The following is a 9,866-nucleotide window of genomic DNA, read 5'->3' as shown; positions in this document are numbered from 1 at the left end:
ACTGAAATTCGTAAATTGGTAATTGGGTCTTTAGATGGAAGTACTATAATTGTATGGAATTCCTGACTTGCTTGAGGCCTAGACATGATGGTATTTACCTTATAGAACCATGACTACTCGATATACCAAGGGTATAACTGTAGTTATACCGAGGGTATAATTGCAGCTCTATAACTGCAGCTCTTTACTGGCAGTATGTATGAGTAAATCTAAGACTTGAAATTATAAGCATTAATGCTATCTAGATGATGAATTCGAATGTGGTTGATATGATTTTTAAATTCTGGTTGAGAATTGATGAGTTGATTTGGATTCTGATTGAAAAATGATGATCCTTGAAATTTGATTGAAATGTAATAAGCTGAGCGAAACCACAATGAGGATGAATGGGACGAGTCCTTGTGATGATGTTCATAACTGGAATGACGTTAATTACTTCAATAAATCACTATGAGATTAGTGGATTGTGCTGGCAGATTGCTACTGTTAACTTTTATCCAGTGGATCAAGTTAAGGGATGATAAATTAAAAATCTAAAAAATTGAAATCCCCATGGAGGACTGTTTAGATTGAAAAATTCAGTCTGATGGACCATTATTGTGTTAAAGATATGAATGAGCTATTCTGAATAAATTGTTATTTGATAATGTGTTCTATATGAGTATTTTTACCCCATGATTATGTGGGGAGCTGACCTATTTAGAGAACCCCAGAATCAGTTGAATAAAAAAATCGGATTGAATCATAAATAAAGAGACTTAACAAGAATTTTTGTATTGATAGGAACATGGATCGAGGTCGTCGTGGTAGAAATGTTAACCCCCAACTCGATGAAGAAGAGCTCGACCTGGATGTTTGTAAAACTCTTCATAGTTCGCAGCAGCCTAGACCTTTCAAGGGTGAAGGGGAACAGTTAGGTGAAGTTGTAGAAAAGTGGATTGAGGCCATGGAGGAATATTTTGATGTAACTGGCTACAATGAGAGAAGCAAGATGACTCTCGTCAAGTTAAAGATTGTGGAAACGGCTAGGGTTGCATGGAGGAATCACTGCGAGACAAACCGTCTCGACTGAAATACCCAAACCTGGACCGATGTCAAGGCTTACCTCAGAAAGAGGTTTTGTCCCCCAGGATCTCTTGAAACTAAGATGAATGAGTTCTTGGAACGAAAGCAGGAAAAGCGGACAATTGAAGAGTACCATGAGGTTTTTTCCCTTCTTAAATATTTCCCTTAATTGGATGAAGAGCAACTGATGGTGGCCAGGTTCATTCGGGGAATGAACGAGCCATTGGATACTTTAGTCAAGAATGCCAAACCTATCTCAATGGCCAAAGCAGTAAAAATGGCGAAGGATTTTGCCAAAGCCTTTGATGTCAAAGTCCCGCCAAAGCCAGCACCATCACCTTTCAAAAGGTTTTTATTTCCAGAAGGTGATTCCAACCTTCCTCTGCCTAAGAGATATCAGGGTCAAGCCTAGGATATGGGAAGTTCCAGAATGGAAGAAATGTCCTTTTTTCGAAACTCAATCCCCGAGATTTCAACTTCAGAAGTTTCACCCTTGAACAAGAAAGTGAAATGCTATAATTATTAAGGATTTAGACATCACAGTATGGATTGCCCAACTCCTTTTGGATCAAGGTTTTCAGGGCAAGAAAATTAGCTTCCTTCCAGAGTAATCAAGGTTCTATCCGCCAAAATCAGGGAAATCCCAGAGGTAGACCCTCTATCCAACCTCCAGTTTCAATCCAAAGTAATGCAAGACCTCCACCTCAGAATAGGGGAAGTCGAAGAGAGTTGTTTCCAAATCGGCCGTCCACTTCCAAGGTCGTAACGCTGGAAGTGATTGAAGAAGAAGAAGAAGATGAAAGAGATCATACTCCACCTGCGAGATGAGGACATCTCGCATTTTTTAAGTGGGGTAGAATGTAAGATTCCTCCCCAACCTCTCACGATGTCCAGTATCTTCCCCTATAGTCAAATCCCTCCAGAAATATCAAAGATCTTGTTTCTACCTGTTTTGGCCTAGAGAGAAAAAATATTCTAGAGAGAGGTTATTCAGATTTTGGATATTTTTGGATAGAAAAATATCTCTTCATATTTAAAAAAGTTTCCCTGAAACAGAAGTTCAAAAAGATTTTCAGAAGGTGCATTCGAAATAAATTATAATTTGTTCTCCTGGGGGTCCAGATTTTCTGAAAATGTGGGATTCGTATGGATGAGTGCTTAGCATGCTCAAAGTTAAATGGGAATTCCCTATAGATGATTCGGGTACATGCTACCTTGAGGATATCCTTCTACCATTGACAAATTCCATGGAGGACATAGTGGCGATCACACTAGAGGCAGCGAAGAGCACAGAACAAGCTCACGTAACTCAAGAGGCGTTTCATACTGCACATCTAACTTGTGGACGTGCTGTTCTGAGAGATGGGTGGCAGAAGTTCAAAGAGGGCATATTTGGATGAGACGAGTTCCAAGATTGATTTGGAATGTAAAGCCGATAAAGACAGATGAAAATCAAGAAGCTGTGGTGGAGTTCGACACCCAGGCCGTGTCGGATGGGGGGTTGCATAGTTCCACTAGCCCATACCCAGCCCTAAACCATTACATTCCCCATCTCCTTGTGGATGATTTTGTTATAATCCAAAAGGACTTCACCCGTCTGCCACTTTCCCACTTTTTGCAATTGAAAGCGTTGTCAAAGCTATGCATGGCCACTTTAGGCCAGTCAGTTAGCTATGTCATATTAGTTAATAAGTCTCTTGTAATTGACTACTTTTGGTACAAACTATAGAGGCAAGGTGTTGGCCCAAATAGGAATTGCACAATCTGTAGACCAAAACTCACCCAAGGATATAGCTGAAGTTGTCTTAACAGGGGAGCTACCCATAGCTAAAAAGCATCGGACATCCCTTGTATCCCGAATCCCACCATCTCATATGTAAAGTTTTATGTAAACGATCTCCTTCATAATGTAATGTTGCAATCTCTATAAATTGTTCTCCAATTATATTGCAATCTCTATGAATCATTGTCCAATTGTATTGCAATCTCTATGAATCATCTTATGTGGATTTTGTTTTTAGTTCATCTTTTTATGTTCTTTCCTGCGAGCCTTTGAATTGCATAAAGCATCAAAATCCAGAGGGGCCAAAGGGGTGCGAAAATGCCCTATGCAGGCCTTTTGCATAGGCCTTTTTTGCACCCTTATGGCCCACTTTATTTTTTCATTTATTTGATATTTGTTTACTCAAAACAACCAACAAATTGATTTAATTGGGTTAATTTGCTAACTTTAGTTTAATTGAAATTTTTGGGTGAATCAGTAAAATTAGTCATACTATAAAAATTTACATTTTCTGTCTTAGGTTTAAATATTTCTAAAAATTAATAGTGTGTGTTGGGTTAAAATATAAAGGGGCCAAAGAGGTGCGAAACCACAAGCCCTTTTCGCACCCTTCTAGCCCACTTGTTTTTTTTTATAAATTCGATTGTTGGCTGATCAAAACACCATACAGATTGATTTAATTCGTTTAAGTTGTTATTTTTAGTTTAACTCATAAACTAGCAGTCTCTGTTTTATGTTTAAATATATCTAGACTAGTAGTCTCTGTTTTATGTTTAAATATATCTAGACTAGTAGTCTCTGTTTTATGTTTAAATATATCTAAACGTTAACAGTGTATCTTAGGTAAGAATCCAACGGGCCAGAGGGGTGCAAAAACGACCTCTGTAGGCCTCACACACACAAGCCTTTTTTGCACGCTTCTAGCCCACTTGTTGAGTTATTGAATTCTTGCATAAAACATCAAAATCCTAAGGGGCCAGAGGGGTGCAAAATTGCCTTGTACGGCTTGTACGGACCTTCCACACAAACCTTTTTTGCACCCTTCTAGCCCATCAATTGGATAGGTTTTCCTCTGGTAAAACTTCAAACATCATGTGGCTTATGTGACATTTCTTTTAAAAAAAATTCAAACATTAAAGAAAACATCAAAATTCTTAGGGGCTAGAGGGGTGTGTCCTTTTTCGCACCCGTCTGGCCCATTAATTGGACAGGTCTTGCTAGAAAAACTTCAAAAATTATGTGGCCTATGGAATAATTGCTCCAAAAACCCCAAACATTACAGAAAACATCAAAATCCAAAGGGGCGAGAGGGGTGTGAAAATGCCGTATATGCGAGCCTCTCGCACAAGCCTTTTTCACACCCTTCTAGCCCACTTATTTGGTACAATTAAAAAAACAATAAATCGCATAAAAAATAATCCCAGACTATGAAACAAAGACAAAAAAGTTACCTTGCATTGACAATTGGGAAATGTTACATTTGTTCTTGATAGGCCAATTACATTTACAATGAGATGGTCTATCTATGTGGCCCTTTTTCTCTGCGAATGCGATGCGCCAATTGCATGTCCTTTTTCTCTGCGAATTAGATGTGCCAATTGCATGTCCTTGGTCATGTTGGTAACTTGCTTAGAATGAATTGTGCAGAGGTTAGTGTCTTCAAAAAGAGTGACCAGATAGGCCTCCGTCGCCTCCGTCGCCTCCTGCAATGGGCAATGGACTACATGTGACATTCCATCTTGTAATCTCATAGAATTTCCTTATATGTCTGTGAAAATGGATCCCTCCAGATCAGCAGATACATCGACTTCTAATAGTGGCATATCTCCTAGAATACTCTGAAGCCGGAGTGCATTTTGCATCGTGGACCATGCGAAAGAGCCTGGGGGGTTCGGGCCATGCGTGTGGGGGGCTTAAAAAATCTGCTCTTATGGCGACGGTATTACGGAGTAGCCTCTGGCTGTTCAGGATCTTTAGGAGTCTTAGTGGCCTCTGGCTATCTAGGAGGGGCTCAACCTCTGGGTACAATCTTCACAGCTACTGTCAGGTGTACAATGTTCAAATCTATCCATAGCTAGATCAAAGCTTATTTATTGAGCTTTGTTGTCCTTAAGTGCTACAGCTTCTACCCACTAAGTGCAGTAATAATTAGTTGTTTCCACCGCTAGAATGTACTTACATTCTTCTTTGTTAAATGAGTAAGAGGCATACAAACGTTAGCCAAATATCTGATGTACCTTGCATGCCATTTTACCTGTCCAACAAACCTACTCACTTCCTTCACATTCTCTGGAACTTTAGCTGCCTTGATAACTTCAATTTTCTTTTCATCAATAGACATACCCTCTTTGGACACAACATGTCCCAACAAAATTCCACTCTTGACAGCAAAAACACTCTTATAGGGATTGAGGGACATCCTGAACTTTCTACATCTTTCAAAGCACAACTTCAGATGCTGCAAATGCAAATCCTTCTTTCCAAAAACTAAAAAAATCATCCACAAATACCCTCATAAAATCCTGTAAGTAAGGTTCAAATGTTTTGTAGGCTGTGTAGTTAAAGGATGGTGGTCCATTCTTGAGCCCAAAACTCATGACTGTATAGACAAAAGCTCCCCATTCCGTAATAAAGGCTATTTTATGCTGATCCTCCTCAGCAACCTTAATCTGATTGTACCCAAAAAAACCATCTAAAAAGCTATACAACTCTTGCCCTGCTACTACATCCAATATTGCATCACAAAATGGCATTGGGAATGGATCAGTAATGGTGGTTGCATTTAGCTTCCTGTAGTCAACACACACTCTTAACTTGCCATTTTTCTTAGGCACCACAATGATAGGAGATAACCATGTCACCTCATTGACAGGTTTGATAAATCCTATAGCCAACAACTTATCAATCTCCACCTTAACCTGTTGAGCAAAGTTTGGATTCATCCTGTACCTCTACTGCACAATCGGAACTGCACCCTTTTTAAGATTGATGTGATGCTGGTGCAGATCTGGATCAATACCTTTTACATCAGCATAATCCCATGAAAATACATCCTTATACTCCAGCAATAGCTGAAATAGATCATTCAAGAACTGTCCTCCACATGAATGCTCACCTTTACCATCTTTGGATCCTCGTTTGTGCCCAAATTGATCTCCTTCAACTCATCCTGTTTCACCTTGTTGGAACCTCCAAATCTCTTGTTGTATATCTTTTCTGCCATATCCCTTGCTTCCCTCTCTTCTTGAGCTAGGGATTCTTTTGAGTAGAGGCTTCATTCTAATCTACCATCTGTATCAATTCAGATCTACCATCTGTATCAATTCAGATCCTTCTATTACTTGTCCAGGAGCTAGATCAGAGCTTGTTTCCACTGACTCATCTTCCTTATGCAAGATCCCTTCAACATCAACTTCAAAGATAGGCAAGCACAATTGATGGGTTGGCCTTCAAAAATGCTTCCTCCTCATCATCTTCAACTTCCTCTGCCAAATTAATGGTTTGGGCATACAATGGTCTCTCTTTGAAAGGAATGTTCCTCCTGCCCAACAGAGGTATAGTTACCACCTATTTACCTTTTTTCAGAACAACCTTATTTTCACCCCAATCCTGCTTACCTTGGTCTTCCCAATAACATCTCATAAGAAGCATCTCCCTGCTCCATTTTCAAAACCACAAAGTTCACCTGAAAATTCATACCTGCAATCTGAATGGACTGCTGCCTCAGAATCCCTAAAGGTTGAACCCTTCTTTGATCTGCCATCTTAACCTGAAAAGGTGCTGGGTCTAACTTTCCCAACTGCATTTTCTGATAGACTGACTCAGCTATTATGTTAACTCCAGATCCTCCATCAAGAAACACTTCTTCAAATAAGCTACCCTGAAAAGTTACCTTTATGACATGAACTACAAAATCAACATCTGCTGGATCAATCTTATGCACTGCTACCTCAGCTGTTTAGTTCATCTGGACTTCATATTCCTTGCCTAGCAGCTTATTCAACAACCTCTCCTTGAATGCTGGTACAACAACATTTGATCTAAGGAAAACTGCAATGGAAAGTTAATCAATACCTCAAACCAATCCTTTTGATCTCCTTTCAATTTAGGCTTAACTTCCACATGCTCCTTCTGCTTACCAATCTAATTGTCTGTATTCATCTCATCCAAAATCTGATTTCTCTGTTCATGCTTGACTGTACCTGATCCCTAATTCCTTTTTGCTCTTTCCAATCAATTGGTCCTTTACCTTTAGACCTGGTAATAGCCATGGTAACAGCCATCACATCAACATCCTGATTTTCATAACATTGGTTGCAATCACATGCCCACTCATCACAGTGTTCCTTTGATAAGCTGCTCGTGATTCGGTTCATGCACCTCTACCGGTTCTTGTTACTGAGTCCTGTAAGTTATTATCACATTTGCTTGAGGCTGTGGGGCTGATTCTGTTGCTGCTACTTCTGAGGCCTTGCTTGGTGGTCATCCTGATTGTACTATAGCACTAGCATCCATCTTTCTTCTCTATGTTTCAACCATAATGCACAATTCAGGCCTACCCAATGATTTGGTGCACCACAATACACACATGGCATTACTTCAAGTGGTCTTCTCTGATTATTTTCTTGATTTCTCCAAGGTGGTCTTGGAGGTGTGGGAGGTCTCTGCAATGGTGGTCTTCCTCTAAATGGAGCTACCTGATTAGCTTCCACATTTTTTTTCCTCTACCTCCATTGGGAGTTGGCCTGATCCTATTATTAGGGTTATACTAGCACTGAGCAGTGCTATGGCCTTCTCTTTCACAAATCTGACAAAACTGCTTCTCTTTTGGTGCTACAAGAGAATATCCAATTTTCTTTAACTGACTTACCAAATCCTCCTAATTATCCTTCTTATCCCTCTTACCACTATGCTTCTTCTTCTTCTTTCCTTTACTTCCCTCATCATCATTGGCTGATGAAACTTCTGATTCACTTTCTTACTCAGACTTAGACTCTTCTTCTGACCCTTCTTTTGAATCAGAGCTATCCCTGCTTTTACTACTCGTCTTGGTCATGCCAAGCTTCTTCTCAACTCGTCTTGGTCATGCCAAGCCTCTTCTCAACTCTAGCTGCAGTAACTAGGTTATTGATTCCACCTGCAATGTCAATGCTTCCCACAGCATTCTTCAAACCGTTCTTTAAACCCTTCAAGAAGTATCCTGCTAACATTTCATCTGTGAGTCTTTCATTGCCTTGCAATCTATCAACCAAAATTCTAAATTTCTGAGCATAATCTTCCACTAACATATTCCCCTGCTTGATGTCCTTGATTTTCTTCAAGACATTTGTTGGAGTCTTCTCTTTTCTGAATCTTTATAAAAATGCTACTCTCAGTGCAGCATATGTTGCAAAATGTACAATACCATATTGGCTAAACCAACTCATGGCTTTTCCTTCCAATGTTGCTGCAAATTTCTATAATTTAATAGGGTCAAGATACACAGCCTGATACCCAACCTGCTTGCCACTTGGTCTCAAACTGAGCCACATGACAATCAGCATCTTCTTTAGACCTTCCTCTGAATTTTGCTGCTTTGACCTTAGGGTTGGGAGGTTGTTGAGCCATTTGGATAGTCTGAGGTACTCTCCTAGGTCTTTGCCTATTAGATACCTGTAGTGGGTCAAATAGGAGTCTTCTTCTACTTCTTGGTGCTGTAAGATCCCTGACCCCACTGCGCAACGAATTCCGGGGTGCTAGCAGCAGAAGTAGCACTTCTTGTGTGGGGCAGGGTCCCACACTTGGAGCCTCGCCCACGAATATCCAGAGGACAAGAGACTAATCCATCGGTTTTTCCAAAACCAAACCCGGAAAAACTTCCTTTGCCCGGAAAGCACGGGTGATTCCACCAGGATAACTTTTCCCTAACGTAGTCAAAAGCCTTAACTAACTGAACTGATCTGACTGAACTCGTAAGTCCCATAGTCAGATCAAGGGACAGATTGCACTTGGATCATAGAGACCAACGCTTTTTTCCTCATCGAAAGGCACAGCCGTTGATTCTTTTCATTTTTGTTCGGAATTTACTTCATCTATCGAACTAAACAGAATTTGAGTCTCGATTTATGGATCCATCAGTCCAGCCTAACCCCATCCACCAGTCCCATGGGTTAGCCAACCGCCCAACCACTATAGTGATGGGATCCAATTAGGAATTTGGTTAGGTTTTGTCCCAGGTACCAGGGAAAAGAGTTCCCAGGTCCCCGAGCCGAATGTTCATGCAAACATAAAACTAGTCACACCACTTACACACCCAATATGAAATTGCCTTTTTCTCAGCATCGGCTTTCTTTAAAACAATCCTTTAATGAAACCATTATGTCACTGATCACAATCCTCAAAATCTCTGATTGAATCCTTATTTTCAATCATTCCTTCATCGGTGTACTTATGGCATCATTGGCAACTAGAACGCTCACCACCTGTTCACACAGGGGCCTTTTCGATAGTTCCTAGCTCATAGTAACCGGCAATATATTCACATATAAAAATCAGAACGGAATCCTCGTTGAAGATGAGCAAGATCAATCAACAAATCCATATAAGAGAGCTATGGACTCATCAATCAATCAACTAGATCCATACTCGCTCGGTTTCAGAAAACAACTCTTACTCCTTGTTCCAATATCTTCCACAATGCACGTGTGGGTATCTTCGGTGACCCAGAGCCCGAGCACCGTATGGTCAACACCCTCTAGGATCCTTCGCAGGTCACCTAGCGCTTCACTCATAGGCCGCTTCCTTGATCCCTCATCCACCGTACCGGAAGCTCACCATTTAAATCAAACCGAGGCTAGTCAAGACCTTGGCCGAGACCTTGCTACACGAGACGTCCTCCGTTGACTCTCCGTCAGCTGTTGCAACACATCCATACTTCCACTTCCACATCCGCATTCATACATACACATCCATATCCACATCCATACATCTACATCCACATTCATACATCCACATCCACATCCATATATCCATTTCCACA

The 9,866-nt window shown here is 40.5% G+C and overlaps 1 pseudogene; it reads right to left on the bottom strand.

Moving 5' to 3' along the window:
• Window positions 1-5,630: 5,630 nt before the first annotated feature.
• LOC147616042 (uncharacterized) lies at window positions 5,631-6,499 on the bottom strand (annotated as a pseudogene).
• Window positions 6,500-9,866: the final 3,367 nt, after the last annotated feature.

The sequence above is a fragment of the Cibotium barometz genome, chromosome 39 (assembly GCF_041138505.1).
Source record: "Cibotium barometz isolate CiBa-2024 chromosome 39, ASM4113850v1, whole genome shotgun sequence".
NCBI lineage: Eukaryota > Viridiplantae > Streptophyta > Polypodiopsida > Cyatheales > Cibotiaceae > Cibotium > Cibotium barometz.
The sequence above is the reverse complement of the archived record's forward strand: the minus strand, read 5'-3'. Positions and strand labels throughout refer to the sequence as shown.